The following is a 24,429-nucleotide window of genomic DNA, read 5'->3' as shown; positions in this document are numbered from 1 at the left end:
AGCCATAGGCTGTCTATCTGCCTTCGTAGACTTTACGTAATGACAGTAAACAGCCTATGTCACACACTACGTACAACTGAAGTCCGCGCGGGCTCGGGGTGGACATTTGGAGTAATGCCGCATTCGTTTGGCAATCCAGGCCGGTCATTCCTTGTTGGATTTATATGTCCGTATAACACATCTGATCTGAAAGTATTTCATTGCAACAGTCCGGAAAACATGGCGGCGCCGTAAGTTTGTTTTTGTTTGCATGGTTGCTGCGCACCTGAGACTTTGCTGGTTCAAACGTCTTTAGGCTACAACGGGCTTGCACAGACTTTTTTTCCAGCACAAATCAACAGTGGAAATAGAAATGCCATTGCAAAGTACATGTATGATTTTTACAACACAAACGCTTAATTAAACAGCATATACGAGGACAAATTGAGGACAAATAACTTTGTTAACCATTCACAATGTGCGCAGCCATCTTCGTCGTGACGTCAATTCTACCGACTCGGTCTATCTGGACCTTGCCCGAGTTTGATGACGAGACCTCTGAGTAGAACGGGTGTTCTTTTGAACCTTTCCGGACCGGAAACCGTATCCCGGTTCCGTCTACCAATAGAATGCAGCATTAGCCTCTGTTTTCTACTAGTTCTGCCTTGCCAGCAAGCTCAGTATGGGTCCGTCCCAAGTCTCTTAAATTACTGCTAGTTATCTTACCTAGCCGACTTTGCTAGCTGTTTAGCCCCTCCTGCCTAGGAAAAAATGTGAGGAGCTAGCGCTAGGAGCAATGAGCGAGCATTGTCGGTTTAAGAGACATGAGACGTCCTTTCCACTGAAGCGTCACATGAAGCGACGTCCATTCCTGATGACGGCGGCACAGCTGGATCTGCTGCATAATGGAGCCAGCGTTTGGCGTACATCCCAAGTCACATTATATTCGCTGATCAAAGCCGTAACACCCCCGCCATCATAACTTTGGACACACAGTTTTGCATGTATTAGCATTGTTATTGAGTCATTTCCACTCGCCATCATTCAACAAGTCAGCTGCTGAGTGAATAAGACATATCAGACCTGTCAGTCTGCCTCAATCAATCAGTTTTATTTATAAAGCCCAATATTACAAATCACAGTTTGCCTCAGAGGGCTTTACAGCATATGACATCCCTCTGTCCTTAGGACCCTCACAGCTGATCAGAACAGTCAGAAGATCATTGGTTCGATGCCACATTAATGTCTCTGCAGGAAAGTCACCAGCAGTGATTGCTTTTATCACTTCATTAAGTAAGGCTGTAAAGATTAGACAACTGTCAGAGAAGTTTGTTATCTGATAGTCTGACTTTTTGTGTTTCTTGACCTGTTTTTAGATTTAGGGGGTATGAGCTCCCGTGTTGGTTGGCCATACCTGGCCTGGTAGCTAAGCTAACCAAAGCTAAGCTAACCAAAACAACAATGCCTGCTGTGGTCGGTGAGGACAAGATTCTGATAAAAAAAAAAAGCCAATAAAAAGATTGCTGACCTTAAGGATGATATCCGATAACTTTCTCATGAGCTGAGGAAGAAGGACTCTCTGCTGTCCAGCTACATGAACGTGGCGGCTAGTCAATCCTTAAAGATGGCCTCGTGCAGCGTAGCCCTCCAGGACACCGTTGCATGGGACCGCTCCATCTGTCCACAGCCCTCCTCTTGTTTCACACCCAACCACGAGTCGCCCTGGACAGAAGTGGTGATCGGCGGTCAGAAGAGGGACTCGAACGGCGCTCCTCGCCTGAGTCTCTCCAACTGCTACGCGGCCTTGTCTGCTGATAACAATCCAGTCCACCCAACTGATGTCCCCCCAGCAGCCGCGGCTCCTCCTTGTCAGGATCTGGACCCGAAACCACCCACTGCCTACACTGCAGATTTCCCTCCACTGCTGGCCGACAGTGCTTGGGTGGCTGGATCCTCCATCACGGAGCTTCAACGGCCTGTATCCCGGTCTGCGTCCTCCTCTGCCCGGCGTAGGATCCTGAGGGATGCTGTGCTCCGACACTCCGGTGGTCTTCCTCGTCCAGAGCCAAAGGAGAAGGAGCCGGAGGCGGAGGGAAATCCCTCTCCTGGGTCTCCCGGGTCCGCCAGCGCGTCCCCACCGCCACACCAGCCTGCCCAGGCGCACAGTGTGGACTGTGCGTCATCCAACCATGAGACCCCACAGTTTTCGTCTCCTCGTCCCCTCTTCTCCCCAACCACTTTAATAGTGGGAGATTCAATAACGAGGAATATCCGATTTTTTAATGCAGCCACATACTGCTTTCCTGGAGCCACAGTCCCGGTCATCCTGGAAAAACTCCCTGGACTGCTGCGCTCGCTCCCATCCTCCATAACCCGGGTCTTGATCCATGTGGGATGCAATGACGCATCTCGACAGCAGTCTGAGCTGACTAAAAAAGGATTTTAATGCCCTTTTTAGACTTTTAAGTGACACCGGAAAGTCTGTATTTATCAGCGGTCCTCTCCCAGTACACACCCTCGGAGCAGGACGTTTTTCAAGACTCCTCTACCTCAACACCTGGTTACAGTCCACCTGCAGAGCTTTTAACTTTGCTTTTATCGACAATTTTTATCGACAGTTTTGGAACCGTCCCTCCTTTTACAAGGCCGACGGTGTTCACCCCAACAGGCTGGGCAGCCAGATGCTAACAGCAAACATTCGCCTGTCGACTGTTTACCTGCCACACCCCCTCACCGGAGTCTACTTCTTCTACGCCAACAACACCAACTGCTCACGGCACTAGTTCCCCCGCCACCACCCCCCACAGGCCCCAGCTATCACTGCCACTTCCACCAGTCATTTTCCCTATATAGACCATTGCTCTGCCCCGCCGGTTGCGAGCCCGCAGAGGTGGTGTGGACCATGGGATCCTTCGCCCGCTGGCTCGTGTCTCAACTTCAGCCACTGAGGAGCTTACTCTCCGTATTGCCCTGATTAATGCTAGATCGCTAACAAACAAGACTTTCTTGTTAAAAGACTTTTTCACCTCTCGTGATCTGGATTTTCTGCTCCTGACGGAGACTTGGCTTCAGGCTGGTGAGTGTACACCTGAACTCCTTCCCCCTTACTGTTTATTTCTCAGTTCCCCTCGGACCACCGGCAGAGGTGGAGGTCTAGCCTCTGTGTTCAAATCCAGCTTTGAGTGTCGTCAAATTCTATTTGACAATTATTCCAGTTTTGAGCTGCAACTGTTTGAGCTAAACCTGTCCTCTCCTGTCATGTTTGCAGTATATCGTACTCCTAAGTTTAATAAGGACTTTATTAATGACTTCGCCGATTTTCTATCAGGGGTTACTGTGAAGTATGACCACCTTTTGATTTCTGGCGATTTTAATGTCCATGTGTGTTGTGAATTCAGACCTCTGGTCAGTGATTTTTTAAAGCTTATCACTTCTTTTAATCCCATTCAGTCTGTGACCAGCCCGACTCATGAGAAGGGTCACACCTTAGATCTTGTGCTATCACATGGGTTATCTGTGAGTGTAAATGAGATATGTGAAACAGCATGTATTTCTGACCATCTGCCTGTTTTATTTACCGTTTCAATCCCCTTTTCGCGAACTGTAACCTGTGCTCCCTCGCGCCGCCTGTGCATGTTGAACCCTCAAACTGCATCACAATTCTCTGCCATGTATGCCGACGTAAACATGTTTAGCACTCCGGATGTCAATCATGGTCTTAATGCTGAGGAGCTTTTAAGTGTTTTTAATTGTACATGCACTGATATCCTGGACTCCGTCGCCCCTTTCAGATTTAAACGCTCTAAAGCATTTTCAGAGCCATGGTTAAATGACTCCACACGTTCTCTCAGACGTTCGTGTCGGTGTGCTGAGAGGAAGTGGAAAAAAGATAAGCTCCACGTCTCCAAAGAAGCTTTACGTGAACGTTTATCAGCCTACCAGCGAGTCGTTAAAGCTGCCAAAATGGAGTATATATCAAATATTGTCTCTAATAACAGTCATAAGCCCCAGGTTCTGTTCAGCATTTTTAACTCCCTTGTAAACCCATGCGATAACTCTCCAGTTGTGCCATCGCCCACTCTCTGTGAGAGCTTTCTTAAATTTTTTATTGAAAAAATTTCTGCCCTTAGGCCAGCGGCTTCCACTCTCACTGCCCCTGGTCCTGACCCCACTGTGCCTCCTTTACCTGCTGTCTTTGACCAGTTTGAGCCAGTATCTCTCTCCTCACTATCAGATATAGTTAAGCATCTGCGGCCGACTAACTGTCCCTCTGACAGCATTCCCTCTCGCCTTTTTAAAGATGTTTTTGGTACTGTGGGGTCCACTGTTCTTGCTGTCATAAATACCTGCCTTAGCTCAGGGTGTGTTCCAGCTGCTCTCAAACATGCTGTAGTGCAGCCCCTTATAAAAAAGAAAAACCTGGACCCTTCTCTCCTGTCAAACTACAGACCAATCTCCAAATTACCATTTTTGTCCAAGGTTTTGGAGAAAGTGGTCTTTACTCAGCTGCAATCATTCCTAGTGGCCCATGACATGTATGAAAAGTTCCAGTCTGGCTTTAAACCACACCACAACACTTAAACAGCACTTTTGAGGGTTTTTAACAATCTTTTGTCAACTGTTGATTCATGTAACTCTGTTGTTCTGGTGCTGCTTGACCTGTCAGCAGCCTTTGATACCGTAGATCATAGGATCCTCCTGTCTCGCCTGGAACAGTGGGTAGGTATCACAGGTACTGCCCTTCTGTGGTTTCAGTCCTACCTCACTGATCGGAGCTTCTCAGTTAATTTAGGGGAATTCAACTCAGCTACGGCCCCTCTCACGTCCGGTGTCACCTAAGGCTCCATTTTGGGTCCCATCCTCTTCTTGCTCTACATGCTGCCATTGGGGTTGATTTTTAAGAGACACAACATACATTTTCACTGTTTTGCAGATGATGTACAGATCTATCTGCCCCTTAAATCCATTAGCAAGGATTCTGTACAGCCACTGCTAGAATGTTAAAAAGATGTGAAATCCTGGATGGACACTTAACTTTTTAAATCTCAATGAGGATAAAACCGAGATCATTATGTTTGGATGTGACCCCTCCGATTACCCCGCTGATTTTCTGGGCCCCTTCACTCCTAACATCCGTTCCTCTGTTAAAAATCTCGGTGTGACCTTTGACGGTCCTTTTAAATTCGATAAACAAATTAGATCAGTAATACAAACCAGCTTTTATCAACTCAGGCTTTTAGCTTAAGTTAAGGGCTATCTCTCCCCCCAAAATCTAGAGAGGATAATCCATGCTTTTATAACCTCACGTCTGGACTACTGTAACTCGCTTTATGTCGGTATTGACCAGTCACTGCTACACCGTCTACAGCTTGTCCAGAACGCAGCAGCCCACCTCCTCACTGGAAAGCGTAAACGCGATCACATCACACCAATCTTGGCCTCGCTCCACTGGCTTCCAGTGCGTTTTAGAATTGATTTTAAGATTTTATTGATTGTTTTTAAAGCCCTAAATGGGCTGGCACCCTCTTACTTAACTGAACTCTTGCATTTTCATGCTCCCTCCAGAGCCCTGAGATCAGCCAGTCAGCTATTACTGGCTACTCCTAGGACTAGGCTGAAGACCAGAGGTGACAGAGCCTTTGGGGCGGCTGGAATAGCCTGCCCCTGCACATTAGGTCTGCCCAGACCCTAGAGGTTTTTAAGTCTTTTCTTAAAACCCACTTCTTCTCTCAGGCTTTTAACTCAGGTTGAGCTGGACACCCAAACATTTTATCTTATTTTTATCTTACCCTTGTATTTTATTTTATTGTATTGCATTTTATGTATCTTATGGTTTGTAATTGTGGTGTACTATTGGGTGCCTCATTGTATTTGCTTGTTTATTTCTATTGACCGGTTCAGCACTTTGGTCAACCTTGGTTGTTTTAAATGTGCTTTATAAATAAAGTTTGAGTTGAGTTGAGTTGAGTTGAGTTGATCAGGCAAAAAAACCCTTTAACGGGGAAAAAAGGTAGAAACCTCAGGAAGAGCAACTGAGGGGGGATCCCTCTTCCAGGATGGACAGACATGCAATAGATGTCGTACAGAACAGATGATAAATTAACAGTAATCCATATGACACAATGAGACAGAAAGAGAGAGAGACAGAGAGAGAGACAGAGAGAGATGCAGGACAGACGGTAACGACAGTAGCTTACAACAACATTAATGAAAGTAATAATATTATAATAATAGGCTAATTAATATTACCCACAAGCTATTAAACAGGTGTTATTGCCATGGGGATGAAGGATCTCCTGAAACACTCCGCTCGCTTGGTGTTTTAAGCAGCATTAGCAGCATTAAGAACCTTGCCTAAGGGTCAATATTTGTGTTGCCCAGCCCTGACCAGAAATATATTTATATATGCTAAATGGTAAATGACGTGCACTTGTATAGTGCCTTTCTAGTCTTACGACCACTCAATGCACTTTTTACACCATGAGTCACATTCACCCATTCACACACACATTTATACACTGGTGGCCGAGGCTGCCATACAAAGTGCCACCTGCTACTCAGTTTTGTTGTATTTTTTTAACACACTCACACACCGACGGAAGCATCATCTTGCTCAAGGACACTTTGACATGCAGCCTGGAGGAGCCGGGGAGTGTCAATTAAGAAAATATACCAGTGGGCTGGACTACCTGTATTATTGGCTGATCAGACAGAGAAAAGAGACAGTTGTGTCGACCCAAAAGGTGCGTCAGCCCATCTGGCATATCGGGAAACTGCCTGACATGCCAGATGGCCAGTCCAGCCCTTCCTCTGAAAAGAGAAACTTTCAACCACAAGAAATCAGTGCAACAGCACTGTTCAACTTCAGCATTCATCCATGGTGGTTACTGCTCCTTTTTGAGTACTAAACATAACAAACCAACACTTACATAGTATTATACAATCCAACACAATAGCCCTACAATGAATAGTACCTTTGCAGATGCAGAATAATCCAACACCGCACTAAAACACAACAAACTGTAGTGCAACCTGAAGACTGGCCACAGAATTTAATCAAAATGTGTCAACAATAATAGTTATCACAAGGTTGGTATTTGTTTTCTCACTGAGGCCTCCCCACCAAATTTTAATTTTGCATTTTCTGTAAGGAGCGGTAGGAAGGGTGGTGGTACTGCATCAATCACCACTAATTCACTCACTACTAAACATATTTTATTTGATCAGTACACCACCTTTGAATACCATGCAATTGTTTTTAGCAGCCCCCCAATCCTATGTGTCACAGTCTACAGACCACCCAAACAATGTGCTGCTTTTATTAATGAATTTTCTGAGTTTTTATCAATAATCCATACCGCTTATGATATGATAATTCTATCCGGTGATTTTAACCTGCACATAGACAATCAGTCAGATTCCTTTGCACAAGAGTTTTTAAACATCCTCAGCTGTATGGATTTTATTCAACATGTCACACAGCCAACTCACAACAGAGGACACATTCTGGATCTCGTCATCAGCCATGGCCTGTCCACCAGTGTGTCCTCTGTTATCGACTTGGCTGTGTCTGACCATTATTGTGTGTTTTTTAATATCACCGGTTTTATTCAGCGGGAGACCTTGGTGCGAACTGTGAGGAAACGCTATCTTACCTCTGAAGTGGCTGCAAATTTTATTGAAGTTTTAGATAAATGTCCCCCAGTTATTTTACCCGCTTCCTGCGATTTTATTGTCGAAGATTTTAACAGTAAACTAAAGTCAAGTCTTGATTCAGTCGCTCCACTAAAAACAAAGCTGGTACAAAATAGGCATATGACCCCGTGGAGAAATGAAGAAATCAAAACTCTGAAAAGAAATTGCAGGGTAGCAGAAAGGAGATGGAGAAAACACAAATTAACTATTAACTATCAAATATTCCATGAACAACTTAAAATTTACAAAGTTACAAAGCACTTCAACAGATTCCCTTTGTGAAGTCTTTGCAGACCACTTCAGAGGTAAAATTGACATCAGATCTGATATTTTATCCCATCAAAATACAGTTCTTAACACATCTGACTGCTTGTTTTTACCTGAGGAAACATTGGACAGTTTTGTCCTGGTTGATGCTGAGACGCTTGGTAGAGTTTTCTCCCAAGTGAAACCGACAACTTGTCTTTTAGACCCAATTCCTTCATCACTTTTTAAAACATTTTATGGATTTTTTGAAGATAAGCTTTTAAACATTGTGAATTGTTCTCTTCAAATGGGTACTTTCCCCACTGTCTTTAAAACGGCAGTGGTGAGACCCCTTTTGAAGAAGAACAATTTGGATCTTGATGTTCTTAACAACTACAGACCAGTATCCAACTTACCATTTTTAAGTAAAATTTTAGAAAAACTTGTTTTTATTCAGCTTAATGATTTTTTTTAGATATTAATAACATCTTTGAAAAATACCAATCTGGATTTAGGAAGAATCACAGTACAGAGACAGCCCTGCTGAAGATTGTCAGTGATCTCAGGTGTAACTTGGACTCATGCAAGTTATCAGTTGTGGTGGTACTGGATCTAAGCACTTCCTTCGACACAGTAGACCACCCTATTCTTTTTAACAGACTCCAACAGCTGGTCGGCCTCTCTGGTACTGTTCTTAAGTGGTTCACTTCCTATCTCACAGGTAGAAAATTCTTGGTAAGTATGGATACATGCTCTTCAGAGATCCATGAAATTAAATGTGGTGTACCCCAAGGCTCAATTTTAGGTCCCGTACTTTTTAATTTGTACATGCTGCCTCTTGGTTGTGTCATCAGGAGACATGGTATTAACTTCCACAGTTATGCTGATGATACACAACTGTACATCTCCATGTCTCCTGATGACACAGGGCCAATTGATGCCATTTTTAATTGTATTTTAGACATCAAATCCTGGATGGCAGAAAACTTTTTACAGCTCAACCAGGACAAAACTGAAGTTTTAATCATTGGTCCTGAGACTCAGAGAGAGAACCTTTTATCTAAATTGCAGGCATTGTCCTTAAATCCATCTATTCAAGTGAAAAACCTGGGCGTTATTTTTGACTCTGAGCTTACTTTTATTCCACACATTATGTAACAAAAACAGGTTTTTATCATCTAAAAAACATAGTCAGAGTCTGCCCTTTTCTCTCCCGAGCTAACACGGAGACACTAATGCATGCTTTTATCTCCAGTCGTATTGATTACTGTAATGCCCTGCTTGCTGGTCTTCCCAAAAAAAGTATCTCAGGCCTACAACTTTTACAAAACTCTGCTGCACGCGTGCTGACGAAGACCAGAAGGCAGGTCCACATTACACCGGTTTTAAAATCACTGCATTGGCTCCCCGTGTCTTTCAGGATTGATTTTAAGGTTCTTTTAATGGTTTTTAAATGTCTTAATGGTCTTGGGCCTTCTTATCTTACAGAACTGCTTGTATCCTATGAACCCTCACGGACCCTTAGGTCCTCCGGCACTGGCCTCTTAATTATTCCTAAAGTCAGAACATGCGCTCAAGGTGAGGCATCTTTCCAGTATTATGGCCCCCGTCTGTGGAATGGCCTGCCGGAGGACCTGAGGGCTGCAGAGAATGGTGATATTTTTAAGAGCAGACTCAAGACCTACCTATTTAATCAGGCTTTTAACTAATATTTTTCTTAGTTTACTGATGTTTTATTGTCATTAACACTTTTAGTTAGGTTTTAACATCACTCTTAGTCTTTAGTCTGCACTCTGCCTCCATAGCGGTGGTGTGGGCTCCTCTATCTGCCTATGTTGAAGTTGACTATGTGTCGGTATCCTGGTGGCCACGGGCTGTGATCAGCTCCCGGTGCAGACGGCTCCCCGCGATAGTGTTTCCTCACCTGGTTGCTCTGCGCTCTGCCACATGTTTCTATGTTTCTATGTCTACATCATGACTGTGTATGTGGGTAGGTGGGTGTGTGCGTGGGTGTGGGTGGGTGGCTGTGTGTATGTGGGGGTGTGGGTGGGAAGGACATTTCTTTAACCTTGTAAAGCACTTTGTGCTACATTTATGTATGAAAAGTGCTTTATTATTAAAGATTGATTGATTGATTGATTGCTTTTAAGGCATTGCACTACGCTGGAATTAAATTGCTCACATGTTGCCTGTCTATGAAAAGCAATGTCGCCACTACCTGCAGCCTTTGGAATCCTACAGTGCTCAAAATATTGACCTACTTCTGAGTACATGTAAGCTACAAGCTCCTTGATGTTTCAAGACCTTGATCAAGTGTACTTTTAGTCAAATCACATCAATAGGAAACAGAAAAATGCAGTAATTGTATGCAGAGTTCAGTTTGTAGTTTAAACACGATTCAGCATCAGCAGGGAAAAATGTAAAAATTCAGAGAAAGTGCATGTCAGAATTCTAAGGGTAAAGAATCTGAACAAGCATGACATAGTTTGGAGAAAAAAAATCCAAAATTGTTTTTTGACATTAATCTGAGACTTAACTCACTCTCTCTCTCTCTCTCTCTCTCTCTCTCTCTCACTCTCTCTCTCAGAATAGCTCAGATGTAATGTACTCACCCTTACGTAAGAGGCAGTAGAAGACATCGATCAGCAGTTGTGGATCCCGGAGAGTGAAAAATGAGATCAGAAACAAAGAAAACAGAACGTTAGCCCAATATCAGCAATGACACACAGGTATGATTTGTGCTTTATCTTCAGTCTTCATGGTTGTCTTTCCAACATTCTTTGTTCAACTCTCCAGGACACAGCTCTTTTTCTGGCCTTCAGTAGATCATTATTGTTTTTCCCAGCCATCATGGCAGCATGACTTGCTCTGCAGGGGTGTTAGGTATCCCAACAGTTTTGTCATTTTATACCATTTTTTATGTCATTCATTAAAATTTCACTATTGTTATTATTGTCCAGGAGGAAGCATTGATCCTCTATTTCTTTTTCTGAAGTTTCTCCCCTTTTCTCCGTTAAAGACTTTTTTGGGAGAGTTTTTTATTCATCTAGAGGGTTTTATATGTCACACAAATAGTAAAGCCCAAATCTGTGATATGTTATTTTTGGCTATATAAATAAAATTGTTGACATAGAGTGATGTATTATCTTGGTAATTCGCATGTCTTTTTATATCAGCTGCTAAATGGTTTATTTTATTTTTGGATAAATGTACAGACAGTAACTGCCTGTTTACACACCTAGTTAAGAGGGATATCTTTATAATATTCTCTGCTCAATAGCTTATTTTGAACTAGCTCAGGCCTGAACTTGTTAAATGTCATGAAAAGACATGAAACAATTTCTTCATCATTCTTTATACAAACAGACATTGATCTTAAAGGGGCATTCCACCTATTTTACAGATGAAAGCCAGTTAGCCAGTTAGCCAAACTAGTCATGGTTAGTACTAGAGCTTAGATCAGGCCCGAAAATCCAGCCTCACCCCACCTGAGCCTGTGCATGTTCTGTCCGAGCTTGGCCCGGCCCGTCCCGTCCCTTTAACTGTAATTACGAGCCCGAGCCCGGTTTAAACCCGGCATTTTTTTTAAGGATACAGACATGGACATTGAAGGCTGACTCATGTCTTTCCGTGGCAAGCCTTCGTCATGTGCCTCTTAAGTGTCGAGGTTCTCGTCTTTTTGCTGTCATATACCAGCATGGTGCTGCACTTGGTACACTCAACGAAGCCGGCACACACCGTCACCATCAACAACTCACATGTGCGCGGCCAGTGGTGCCGTCAAGGGGGCCACCCCAGGTGTGATTAGTTGGTTCCATAACCTAGGTCTATTATGAGGAGCCCGACCCGTCAGAGCCCGAGGATAGTGGCAGGAAATTACGGTGCTCAGGCAGAGAATCTAAGCTCTAGTTAGTACTACTCGGCCTGTAAAAACAGTTGTAGGCCTATATCTCCTGGCTCAGGAGATTTGTAAAGTCTGAGAGATAACCTTGATGATGTCATCTGAGCTTGGGCTGACACATTTATAACAGAAAGCCTGTGTAACAAACTGGAAGCGCGCCAGTGTTAACTTTGTTGACGAAAACTATGACAAATTTGTCATCAACAACCTTTTTTCTATGACAAAAATGAGACATTGACTGTGTTTACAAGGTCTGTAGTATCCCGGTTTTGAGGCTTATCCCGGCTTTGAGCATATCTGGGATATGATGTTTACATGGAATACAGAGAAACCCGGTTATTCATATCCCTGTATACATGATAAATACCAGTAACCTGTTTTCTGATCACTGCATCCTATCTGCGCAGGCATGTGTTACGTCTTTTACGTCTTTTGTTTACAACAGATTGAGCGGGAAATGTGATATATTTATTATATTTAGAAGTAAGACAAAAATGAGACCTCTGTGGCTTCTAGCGGGCTTAGCGTTAGTAGCTTGTCCGCAACAGACTTGAATAGGTCTACATTTCTGTGTCTTCTGCCGTCTAAACACGTAGTTATGTTGAGTTCTTTAATCATTTTCAGGCAAAATTCAGTCTCTTCATCGCTCCAAAAATGGGAAGCTCTCATTGCCGCCATGTTGCTTGTATATCTGGTGCGTCACTCTGGCGCCTGCACACACGGCGGGCAGCCATCAGAGACCGGGATAAGGCGCATATATGCTCCAGTATCCCGGCTTCTATCGGAGCACTCCAGTTGGCAAAACTGGGTTTCTTGAAACCGGGAAAAGGGCATAATCCGGTTTCTGAATTTGGGATATGGTGTTTACGTGCACAAACACAAAAACAGGATACTTAAAAAACCCAATCAAAACTGGGATACTAAAGACCTTGTAAACACACTCAATGATGAGCCTAAAACAGATCTTGATAATAAAAGCTAAGATGAAATATATATTTCATTTTCATTGACGAGATGTGACGAAAATGTTAGTGGTGGACTATCGGACATTGAAAGCTGAGAACGGCTGTGCTTGTAATTATTGTCAAATGTCACATGAATGACAGGATGATAAACTCCAGTAAACGGTCTGCACCAGGATGTTTCGCTAGCCAGCAAAAAAAAAAAAAAAAACTCTCATGGGAGCAGCTTCAGCCATTGGTGCAAGTTGTGATCTATAATTCAGCAGGAAATAAGCAGCTGTGCATGTCTGACTGTAAATGGTGGAGCTGCTGAATGGATTTGTGACTGTTAGCAGTTAGCTCTGCTCGTTGGCGGCTGAATGGCAGCAGAGCAAGCAGCCACCAGCCGCCAGACTTTGCAGTTGATCCCCACTCAGTTCCAGACTCAAGAAGGTTTATGTGTTGATTGCTGTGTGACAAGCAGGTAGGAGGCTCAGTTATCTCTGAGTATGGCTGTGCTGTCAGTTAACAGTCTGAACTCAGATCAGTTTTCTACGGAAGACGAGAATGGCCATGGGACGGGGGACAGCCCTGCAGGCAGGGAGAGAGCAGCCCTCGTGAGCTGCTCTCTCCCTGCCTGCAGGGCTGTCCATCCTTGAGGCAATGAATGAGGAAATAATCGCCCCGGCGTTTAATTGGACTGGCGTTTAATACGCAAAATGGGGTCAAACCCCCAGTGGCTATTAGGTGCCCGGCGGCTATTTGCCACCGGGTGACTATTTGCCACAGGGCGACTATTTGGAAATATACGGTATGTGACAATAATCATATGTGTATAATAACAGTAGAAGTGTGACTAATGATAACAGCAGCAGCAGGAGGCATCTGGCAGGACCACGGCAGCTCTTGTAGGCTGAAATCAAGACGATCACATTAACCAGTGCACATTCATCAGACTTGACAATTATCATGGGAAAACAATCTTTGTTACATCGAGATAACAAGATAATTAATTCGTTATCACGAGAAAACAATCTTTGCTATATCGAGATAACTAATTCGTTATCATGAGAAAACAATCTTTGTTATATCGAGATAACGAAATAATAAGTCGTTATCACGAGATAACAGTGCACAAAAAAAAAATACATGGCCATTCTCGTCTTCCATAGTTTTCTCTGACAGAGATGAAAATTTAGTTTTAATCACCAACTCTGAGAGGAGTTTAAACCTCCAGACTAACATATTGCAGATTAAAAAAGAATTCAGGCTTTAATAAAGCTATTTTTCTGCTTCTTAACAGTGAGATGGATAAGTTGGAGTTTATAATGAACTGGGTACATATCCTAGTTGTGCAAGAGAGATGCTGAGCTTTTCAAATGATGATCAGTAAGTGTGTGCTCGTAAATCACCCCCTAAACCTGTCAAAAACTGCTGGAGAAATGATAGTTTGTGTAGTGTGTAGAAATGTAGTTGTAGGAAAATATATATATATATATATATATATATATATACAGTACAGGCCAAAAGTTTGGACACACCTTCTCATTCAATGCGTTTTCTTTATTTTCATGACTATTTACATTGTAGATTCTCACTGAAGGCATCAAAACTATGAATGAACACGTGTGGAGTTAGGTACTTAACAAAAAAAGGTGAAATAACTGAAAACATGTTTTATATTCTAGTTTCTTCAAAATAGCCACTCTTTGCTCTGATTACTGCTTTGCACACTCTTGGCATTCTCTCCATGAGCTTCAAGAGGTAGTCACCTGAAATGGTTTCCACTTCACAGGTGTGCCTTATCAGGGTTAATTAGTGGAATTTCTTGCTTTATCAATGGGGTTGGGACCACCAGCTGTGTTGTGCAGAAGTCAGGTTAATACACAGCTGACAGCCCTATTGGACAACTGTTAAAATTCATATTATGGCAAGAACCAATCAGCTAACTAAAGAAAAACGAGTGGCCATCATTACTTTAAGAAATGAAGGTCAGTCAGTCCGGAAATTTGCAAAAACTTTAAATGTGTCCCCAAGTGGAGTCGCAAAAACCATCAAGCGCTACAACGAAACTGGCACACATGAGGACCGACCCAGGAAAGGAAGACCAAGAGTCACCTCTGCTTCTGAGGATAAGTTCATCCGAGTCACCAGCCTCAGAAATCGCAAGTTAACAGCAGCTCAGATCAGAGACCAGATGAATGCCACACAGAGTTCTAGCAGCAGAGCCATCTCTAGAGCAACTGTTAAGAGGAGACTGCGCGAATCAGGCCTTCATGGTCAAATAGCTGCTAGGAAACCACTGCTAAGGAGAGGCAACAAGCAGAAGAGATTTGTTTGGGCCAAGAAACACAAGGAATGGACATTAGACCAGTGGAAATCTGTGCTTTGGTCTGATGAGTCCAAATTTGAGATCTTTGGTTCCAACCGCCGTGTCTTTGTGAGACGCAGAAAAGGTGAACGGATGGATTCCACATGCCTGGTTCCCACTGTGAAGCATGGAGGAGGAGGTGTGATGGTGTGGGGGTGTTTTGCTGGTGACACTGTTGGGGATTTATTCAAAATTGAAGGCACACTGAACCAGCATGGCTACCACAGCATCCTGCAGCGACATGCCATCATTAGTCATTAGTCATACTTCTTCTGTTATTATACACATATGATTATTGTCACACATGTATACTGCCAGGTATTAATACATACTTTCAACATATTGTACCGCAGTAACCAGAACTATAACTATAATATTATTACTTTCATTAATGTTGTTGTAAGATACTGTCATTACCTGCATCTCTCTCTCTCTCTCTCTCTCTCTCTCTGTGTGTGTCATATGGATTACTGTTAATTTATCATGTTGATCTGTTCTGTACGACATCTATTGCATGTCTGTCCGTCCTGGAAGAGGGATCCCTCCTCAGTTGCTCTTCCTGAGGTTTCTACCGTTTTTTTCCCCCTTAAAGGGTTTTTTTTGGGGAGTTTTTCCTTATCCGCTGTGAGGGTCTTAAGGACAGAGGGATGTCGTATGCTGTAAAGCCCTGTGAGGCAAATTGTGATTTGTGATATTGGGCTTTATAAATAAAATTGATTGATTGATTGATTGATTGATTGATTGATTGATCCCATCCGGTTTGCGTTTAGTTGGACGATCATTTATTTTTCAACAGGACAATGACCCCAAACACACCTCCAGGCTGTGTAAGGGCTATTTGACCAAGAAGGAGAGTGATGGAGTGCTGCGGCAGATGACCTGGCCTCCACAGTCACCGGACCTGAACCCAATCGAGATGGTTTGGGGTGAGCTGGACCGCAGAGTGAAGGCAAAGGGGCCAACAAGTGCTAAACACCTCTGGGAACTCCTTCAAGACTGTTGGAAAACCATTTCAGGTGACTACCTCTTGAAGTTCATCGAGAGAATGCCAAGAGTGTGCAAACCAGCAATCAGAGCAAAGGGTGGCTATTTTGAAGAAACTAGAATATAAAACATGTTTTCAGTTATTTCACCTTTTTTTGTTAAGTACATAACTCCACGTGTTCATTCATAGTTTTGATGCCTTCAGTGAGAATCTACAATGTAAATAGTCATGAAAATAAAGAAAACGCATTGAATGAGAAGGTGTGTCCAAACTTTTGGCCTGTACTGTATATATATATATATATAGTATATTAATATTTCAGTTTGAACTCTGCAGTCATGGTCCTCCTCTACATATTTTAAAAAAAAGATTTATGTCTTTGAAGTCCATCTTTATATATTTTTACAAATAAATGCAAAACAATATGGTTTGGGAGATTTGTTACTTAAAGGGCCAGTGTGTAATATTTGGCATGGTTTATTGTCAATCTGAATCTGAATCTGAATATTCTACCCATTAATATGTTTATACAAGTGTATGATCGCTATAAAACAAAATTCGTTTGGTTTTCGTAGCCTTATAATTATGCTTTTATATATATAGCAAGGGCCTTGCTTTAGAGAGATCGCCATCTTGCGCCGCCATGTATGTACGGCAGACCGAGTGGACAATCCAGCCAGCCAGAGAACGCATTTCGCGTGTATAAATAAACCAACGAAGACAGCGGAAGGAAGCAGAAGGAGGAGGAAACAGCAGAGAGTGTTAGTAGTTCGTCAATAGAGAGTAGTGAAAAGTGTTTTTAGTTATAAAGTTTGCGAATGGACCACACTTACCACGCAACAGGAGAGAATGAACCCGAACCGTCATCTGCGAGGAAAAGAAGACGTAACTTCACTCCTTGTGATGCACTATGCGGCGCTTTTCCTCCTGGTGATGTATCTCCCTAACGATGGTAGCAGTAGCACCGAATCCCATTCTGTGCATTCAGCCTCTCTTCTCGCCCACTCAGCATCCAACAGTTCCTCATCTGTATGTTCCGGCTCAAACAGGTATGGCTCTGGGTCTGTGTCCGCTACAAGAAACTCTTCAAAATCGCGTTCAAAGTCGTCCATTGCAGCTACTATAGTCCGGAGATATTGCTAGGCTAAATAAACAGCTGAGCACTGTTTACAGGCTACGCTGTCAGTCAGTGTGCAGGCTGGAGATTGGTGGAGCAGAGAGGGGAGGGGGGTCCCCACTCAGTATGGTAAACGAGTATGTGTGTAAAGTTATGAAGTGTGTCTGTTATGTTAGAAGAGTCAGAGTTTGGGACGAAGTGGAGTGTTACCGGAGTTTCTGGAGTGCTCAAATAAACGGGCCTTTTTCCCGAACGCTCCTCTGGTCTCCTGCTCGTGAGGGATTCATTATAATATGGTAACATGGTTTAGATTTGTAAATAAACTTTCACCTCGTCGCTAGATAGACCTACTCCTGAAAAACTCGTGCGCAAGGCTTTTTGTCCCTACAAGGCCACCGTCATTTACCCAACGGGAAGGGTGAGCGAGTGAGCCCTGCAATCTAGAATTTGACCACTGATGTCACTGTTTTCAACCCATTTTACACACTGGCCCTTCAATGTGTAGAAAAGCTCAGAAAGGCCAGTCATGTTAGATCCTGCTGTTGTGTTGGAAGATTTAAATAGTTAATGAAGCCATCCAAGTTGTGCATCCAAGCAATGTAATGATGTAACAATCAAAGGTAATAACATCATCTACTGGAAACATGGAGGGCATTTCTGCCTCAACAGTCTGAACTGTCAGTGTTTTTCTTTAATTTATTTTTTATCATTTATTTATTAGCTCTTGCAGTTGTGTGCCCTTACCCAGCTCTGAGCCTATATTTAATTATGTACCAAGTCAAGGAGGTATTCCATCAACACCGCTAAGGAAATCTGCACTTAATCGAAAAAGCCCCGTCTGACTTCACGTCAGCATCTACTTAAGGCTTAAGCCGTTCCATGAACACAATTTAGCCTTGTCTAATCAGTGTTAACTGTAGCTAGGCTGGAATAAGCTTCGACTGAGCGTGCACACGGAGTATACAAGCAGCCTAGAACAGTCGATTGTCGGAAAGAGGATGTTATGTTGCAAAAGGAAGGGAAAAAGGAAGCCAAGTTCCTTTCACCGGCAGAATAAACCATGCTGATGAAGCTCTATGAAGAATATAAAGTCAGACGGGCTACAGTAAGACTGTGGCTTTATTATCAGATGGTGTAGGCTGAAGTCATTCATTTTCAGTGAGAGCCCAGCGACTTGGGCGACTTGGGCAACGGGTCTGGAGGGGAGTTAAAATTAGTTTTACTTTATGGTAATGAGCTCTGCTGCGTTCCGGCGACAACCAATCGGAATGCTGAAGTGCTTCAATGACGCAGGTCCCAGAGAACAAGCCATGTAACTTTGGTTCCTACAGCACACTTGTTCCGACAATGGATATTGAGAAGTTGATTATTTGTGTTCGCGCCCACTCAGTCCTTTATAATGTGTTGCTGTTCTGTTACAGAGACCAAAATAAAAAGAATAAGGCTTGGGACCGCGTCACGGAGATAGATGGTTGGTCTGATGAGTATTAAAGTGTGTAATGTTAGTAATAGAGGAGAGAATTGCAGGCTTTATTGTTTAATTATGACCTTTTTAGTAGTTCTATTTCTGTTTTCTGTTTTCATTGACCAAACATAATTGTAGGCCAACTATGAGCTTTTTGACTGGACAACAGCAAGCAGCAGCTACGCTGCTTTCAAGCCAGTAGTCCGCTTTGTGGCTCCTTTAAATTGACAAGCACGGTCGAATGTTCGAGTGATTCACATGATGAGCGACCAGAGTGACCAAAGCTGCCACAAATATTTTTGACAGTTGTGCTTTTTGGGCACCCGCGAGAGACTTTGCCCTTTTGAAAGCTTCTGGTTTGAACGTACAGTAATATGTTGAGGTGTATGAAGCCTGTCTGACCCGTGGCTGATATTCATTCTTCTGTTATATCTCAACGGGACTCTTCTCAAAAGCCAGAAAAGAATGTAGCAGTATGTAGCATGTAGCATGTAAGTGAAAATTAAAAACAAAACCATTTTCTAGAGTGATAAGTAGCATAAAATAAAATGTGAAATGTATGTGTTAAAATATTAGTTTAGTTGTAAATATACAATTTTAGCCACCAAAAAAAAATAAAAAATAGAGAGGCAGATGCCACTGCTGCTGAGAGACACTGTGAAGCAGTCAGGCTTAAGGGTCATGATGTTAGAGCTTACATACATTCAGAAAAGTCAAATAAAGTTGAAATTAATCATGCTGACATGTGCAATAAGATACAAACAATTATATATATTACAGTATGTAAAATGTAAAATTTCCCTTTTAAATAAAATAGGTCCTTCCATAGTTGCGTATATGTATTATCACAAACTGTAGTGAAAGCAAGATAAGATGCAGTTTCATGAGATCTATCTCATTATATGACATTTATTTATTATATAATTTCATAAACTCTAATTTAGACATACAGCTGAATTATTGAATGTAACAGCCAGTTCACTAAAGTAAATGGACCTGCATTTGTATAGCGCCATTCTAGTTATCTGACCACTCAAAGCGCTTTTTTTTTACACTACGAGCCACATTCACCCATTCACACACATTCATACACTGGTGGTCAAGGCTACCATACAAAGTGCCACCTGCTACTCAGTTTTGTTTTGTTTTTTAACACAGTCACACACTGATGGAAGCATCATCTTGCTAAAGGACACTTCGACATGCAGCCTGGAGGAGCCGGGGATCAAACTGCTGATCTTCTGATTCTTCTGACTACCTCTGAGCCACAGCCACCCCAAATGTCTAAAGGTGTGAACTATAAACTAATACAAAAATTACAATAACCAGCATAAACCACCATGTGACAGACACTTTATAATCACTGATATAAAGTGACATTTGCATTTTGGAACATAAAACAGCAAACTTAACTGCAAACTAACTACTCAGTCCAGCACACGACATGATGGGAAAAGTGGGGGGTCACTATATTATACAATCTAAAAACTCTGAACTAAAACAAGGGTAATCATGAATAAAATGAGAATTAACTGAAATCGGTCAGCCTGTATCAAATAGCTATTTCTTTTTTTTTTTACACAGTAAAAGTGGTAAGACATGATTTTTATGAACTTTGTTCTTATTATCATGTTCTTTGGAACTAAATAAAAACATGGACATTCGTGCTATATTGGGGCCAAATGTTTTGTACTTGAAAAAATAAAATTTGAAACTGAAAATTTAAGTTTTGATCTTGAATTTTGAAAAATACATCAATGTACTCAAAATAAAAATAAGTGTACAAAATGCTTTTTCAGGTTAAATATAATTATGATTCACTGTGGTAATTCTTTTGAATAAATTATTTATTTTCATTTTTCACTTTCATATAATTAGATATTTGAGATCCTATTTCTTTCAGTCGCACGTTTTATCTTTTCAGATTCAGATCTTATTTTCTACAGTTTCAAATCTTTTTTTCACTTTCAGATCTTTCTTTTTCCGTTTCAGATCTTTTCTTTTCAGTTTCAGACTTTGGCCCTGATGTAGCTTGGGGGCATGGCATCAACTGAGAGGGGTGTGGAATCATGACAGACAGCTTAACAAAAAGGCTAGAGACCTTCCCCTGTCACGTTGCTTTCAGGGAACGCAGGAACTAAAACAATTCACTTCAACACTTTATGTAGGCTACACCATGTGATTGGTAGTGAAAAAAACGATGTCCATGACAAACTTCCATTTGTACAGCATGCACGAATATCCTGCATGGCTAAATCTGTTTTAATTTCCACTGTAAGGCTAAGACTGTTAATATGTCACTTTATTAAATTTTAATCTCCTGGGACCCAGAAGGAAAAAGTTTTGATATCAAGATTTGTTTTATGTAATTTAAGTATTAGACTTGAAAGAAAAATTTTGCATAAAAAAAAATTCAAAAATATTATTTATTTATTTTTTATCACATGTCCTCTGTAGAGGACATCGGGACATAGTCAGGTCTTAAATTTCCAGAGTTAGTCAATGAGTTTCAATTGAGTTACAATGGGACTATGGGGTATTTTATGCTTTATCTTTAAATAAATGAGCTACAAAGGACTTTTACTCCCCTGGAATTATTATTTGGCTGTCTTCAATGCTTAACACTATGATGGATAGCTGTAGCAAGGTAGAGTGTATTGTGAATTGGCACACTGTGATAAAAATGTCTGAAACATGGGACAAAAGTGTTTTTTCCGACTGGGGGCCTGTGCCCCTGCACAGCTGTATGCCTAGCAACACCCCTGCTCTAAGTGTGAAAATTTTAACTACAATATATTATATACATCAATAGAATTAAACAAAAATAGAATAAGAATAAACATAAGAAATATGTAGAGTTAATATACATTACAGTTATACAGTTACGTTTTTCACTCCACTAGATACATTTTGCTGCTGAAAAAGGATGGCTGAGGTGAAAGGAACAGACTGGAAACTTAATCTTATTAGATAAGACAGATGTTGACAGAGTTTTTCTTTGGGGACATAATTTTCAGTTGAAAAAAAGTAATATATCGCAAAATACTTTCTCGCATTACTAAGCATATCGCAACATATTTAAAATTGCAATAATACTGTATTGTTACTTAAGTATCGTGATAATATTGTATTGTGGATCCTCTAGTGATTCCCATGCCTAGTTTCCATGCTATTTTATTCTGCATGACAAGTTAATGACGAGCGTCTCAGTGCAGAATCAGCTTTAGTTTGTGGAAGGCTAGACCATCTCAATATCAGAGGGGGAGCAGGTCTAGTCTGGCCATTTAGTCCTCCAACTGCCAGCCTTTACAAGGGAGGATCCAGCCTCTGATAGGTGACGCAACTTATTCAGATTATTGTACAGTCTTTATGTAAACTAAATTAACTTGAGCTTTGCCTGAAGGGTGCAGCCTAAAAAGTAGATCATCATCAGCAGTGGGCTTACATCATAATCACCAGCAATAAATAATATTTCTGCTCAGTCAGACTCACAGGATTCCTGCTCTGATATCTGCAGTGCTGACGTTTGCACAAACAGTGGGAAGCCTCGGCTCTGTCTCTATGCAGACATTTCTCAGGGATGTGCTATGGAGTGTGGACACACACAGGAGAGGGAGATCTGTGTCCCGGCCTGTCAGAACTGTGTGGGTGATACATACATTCTGCTGTCTGTTCACAGAAAATAACTTCAGGCATTTAATAGCTACTGGAAGCCACTGTTCAGCTCCACATACACCTCGTGTATACAGTCTCATTTCAATCCAAGAAACACACCGTAAACAATAATTTTGGACAAAACAAACATACAAACCAGTAATAATCAAAGCAGTTCTTGAAGTTAAGGCATTTACTTGATGTTATTCTGTTTTACTAAGACTGAATTTGTCAGAACAGACAAATGATGCAGAATTTCAAACTGTGTCATAATGTAGTCTTTGCTGATGGGCTCAATTTGTCAACTGAGTTTGGAGGTTTTCAAAACCAAATCGTTCCATATCAGTTACACCTGGCAGCTGTAGCAGTTAATAATGATATCTATATTCACTGCACATGTATGTTTTTACTGTAATGCATTTGTCAGAGACCATAACAAACTATGGTGTTTAAAAACAAAACCTTTAAATAAATATAAATGAGGCTAATACTCATAAGATCTAGAAAATTGGAAGCCTACTTCCTTCCCATAAAAACAATTAGACTGACATACGTCAAACTACTGCAGCAGTTGCAGCTTTCCAGTTAGACACAGTGAAATATGCATATCATGCACACGTTGGTAGACAGTTACAGCACCTGAGATCTTGACAGCGGCCCTGCTACTCTTTATCGCTGATGGATGTCGGTCTTTTCCATCCGCCTCAGCTGGTTGGATTCCTGCTAATATCACGCCAGGATTACCAACAGCTCATCACACAGACACCGGTCCGCCACGCACCGCGGAGTCGCGGAGGAGTGGCCGCCTCGGACTCGCGAAATGCTGCGTCAAGCTCCCTCACTTACACCGGAAACATGAATGCAACCTTCAAAAATCCTATATACTGCAGCTCTACAAAACTTGAAATATAAATTGATGTAGGTGGTGGGGAAATGATGGTGGGCAGGAGGAGAAAGCTCTTCTTGTAGCTGTTAACTGTTACATCTGCACAGTAGCAGAAAATAACAGTAATTGCCTTATAATTATCGGCATTAGGCCTACTATTAAAAAAAACAAAAACAAAAATGAAATGATTATCAGGAATTTCATTTTCAACAAAATGAGGCCTAATAAAATCACAAATTGAAAAGTCATTAAATCTGTCATTCAATAATTGAGTTTCCTTATTTGATCTTTAGCCTATGTGTCCATTTAATTTTTTGATTTTTACTTAAGTGGTCGAATTTTATTGGCAAGTTTGTGGGGGGTCAGTTTCACCTACTTCAACATGTGAATGTACTGTATTACAGTAGACACATACATTAAAAAGATATATCCTACTTCATGTAAAGCATCTTTGACTCTTAAAAGCGTGTAAGTCTGATGAATTATTGTTATTATTATTATTATTATTATTATTATTATTATCATTATTATTATTATGACACATCTCAAGCCTTATGATAAAAACATAACTGACCATCTGGTTTATGTAATGGTTAGACACTCTTACTAAGATGGCTGTGGCGCGTCAGTCAGGCGTACACATATTTTTGAGATGATCTGGCTGCACGCCAGTCTGTACACAAGCCCTGCTGAGGGGAGCAATACTGCAGCAGAGCTGGCATACATCAACAGCATCCACCCTACCTAACACCCAGCCACAGCTAGCTCTGCTGCACCAGCTAACCCCCATGGATGTAGACTACTCTCTGAACAGTCAATCAATCAATCAATTTTATTTATAAAGCCCAATATCAAAAATCAGAATTTGCCTGAGGGGGCTTTACAGCATACGACATCCCTCTGTCCTTAGGACCCTCGCAGTGGATAAGGAAAAACTTCCCCCAAAAAACCCTTTAACGTCAGGAAAAAAATGGTAGAAACCTAATAATATCTTTATTTATGAAGCGCTTTTCAAAAACAAGTTACAAAGTGCTTTACATATTAAAAGACAATAAGTAGGCAGTTAGTGAAATAAAATAAATAAAAATAATAAAATAAAACACAAAATGATATTAGTTAAAAGCAAGTCTGAAGTAGTGAGTTTTTAAAAGGGACTTTAAAAAAGACAATGTGTTAGCTTCCCTGATCT

General features: G+C 41.6%; 1 protein-coding gene across 1 annotated transcript in view; it reads right to left on the bottom strand.

The window, feature by feature from the left end:
- The window catches only part of epb41a (erythrocyte membrane protein band 4.1a), a 337,203-nt gene extending 314,053 nt beyond the window's left edge, over positions 1–23,150 (bottom strand). Inside the window, exon 1 of the mRNA XM_049601545.1 lies at positions 22,994–23,150. The gene's annotated coding sequence lies outside the window, so the exon portion shown is untranslated. The remainder of the gene's footprint in view (positions 1–22,993) is intronic.
- Positions 23,151–24,429: the final 1,279 nt, after the last annotated feature.

The sequence above is a fragment of the Epinephelus fuscoguttatus genome, linkage group LG17 (assembly GCF_011397635.1).
Source record: "Epinephelus fuscoguttatus linkage group LG17, E.fuscoguttatus.final_Chr_v1".
NCBI lineage: Eukaryota > Metazoa > Chordata > Actinopteri > Perciformes > Serranidae > Epinephelus > Epinephelus fuscoguttatus.
The sequence above is the reverse complement of the archived record's forward strand: the minus strand, read 5'-3'. Positions and strand labels throughout refer to the sequence as shown.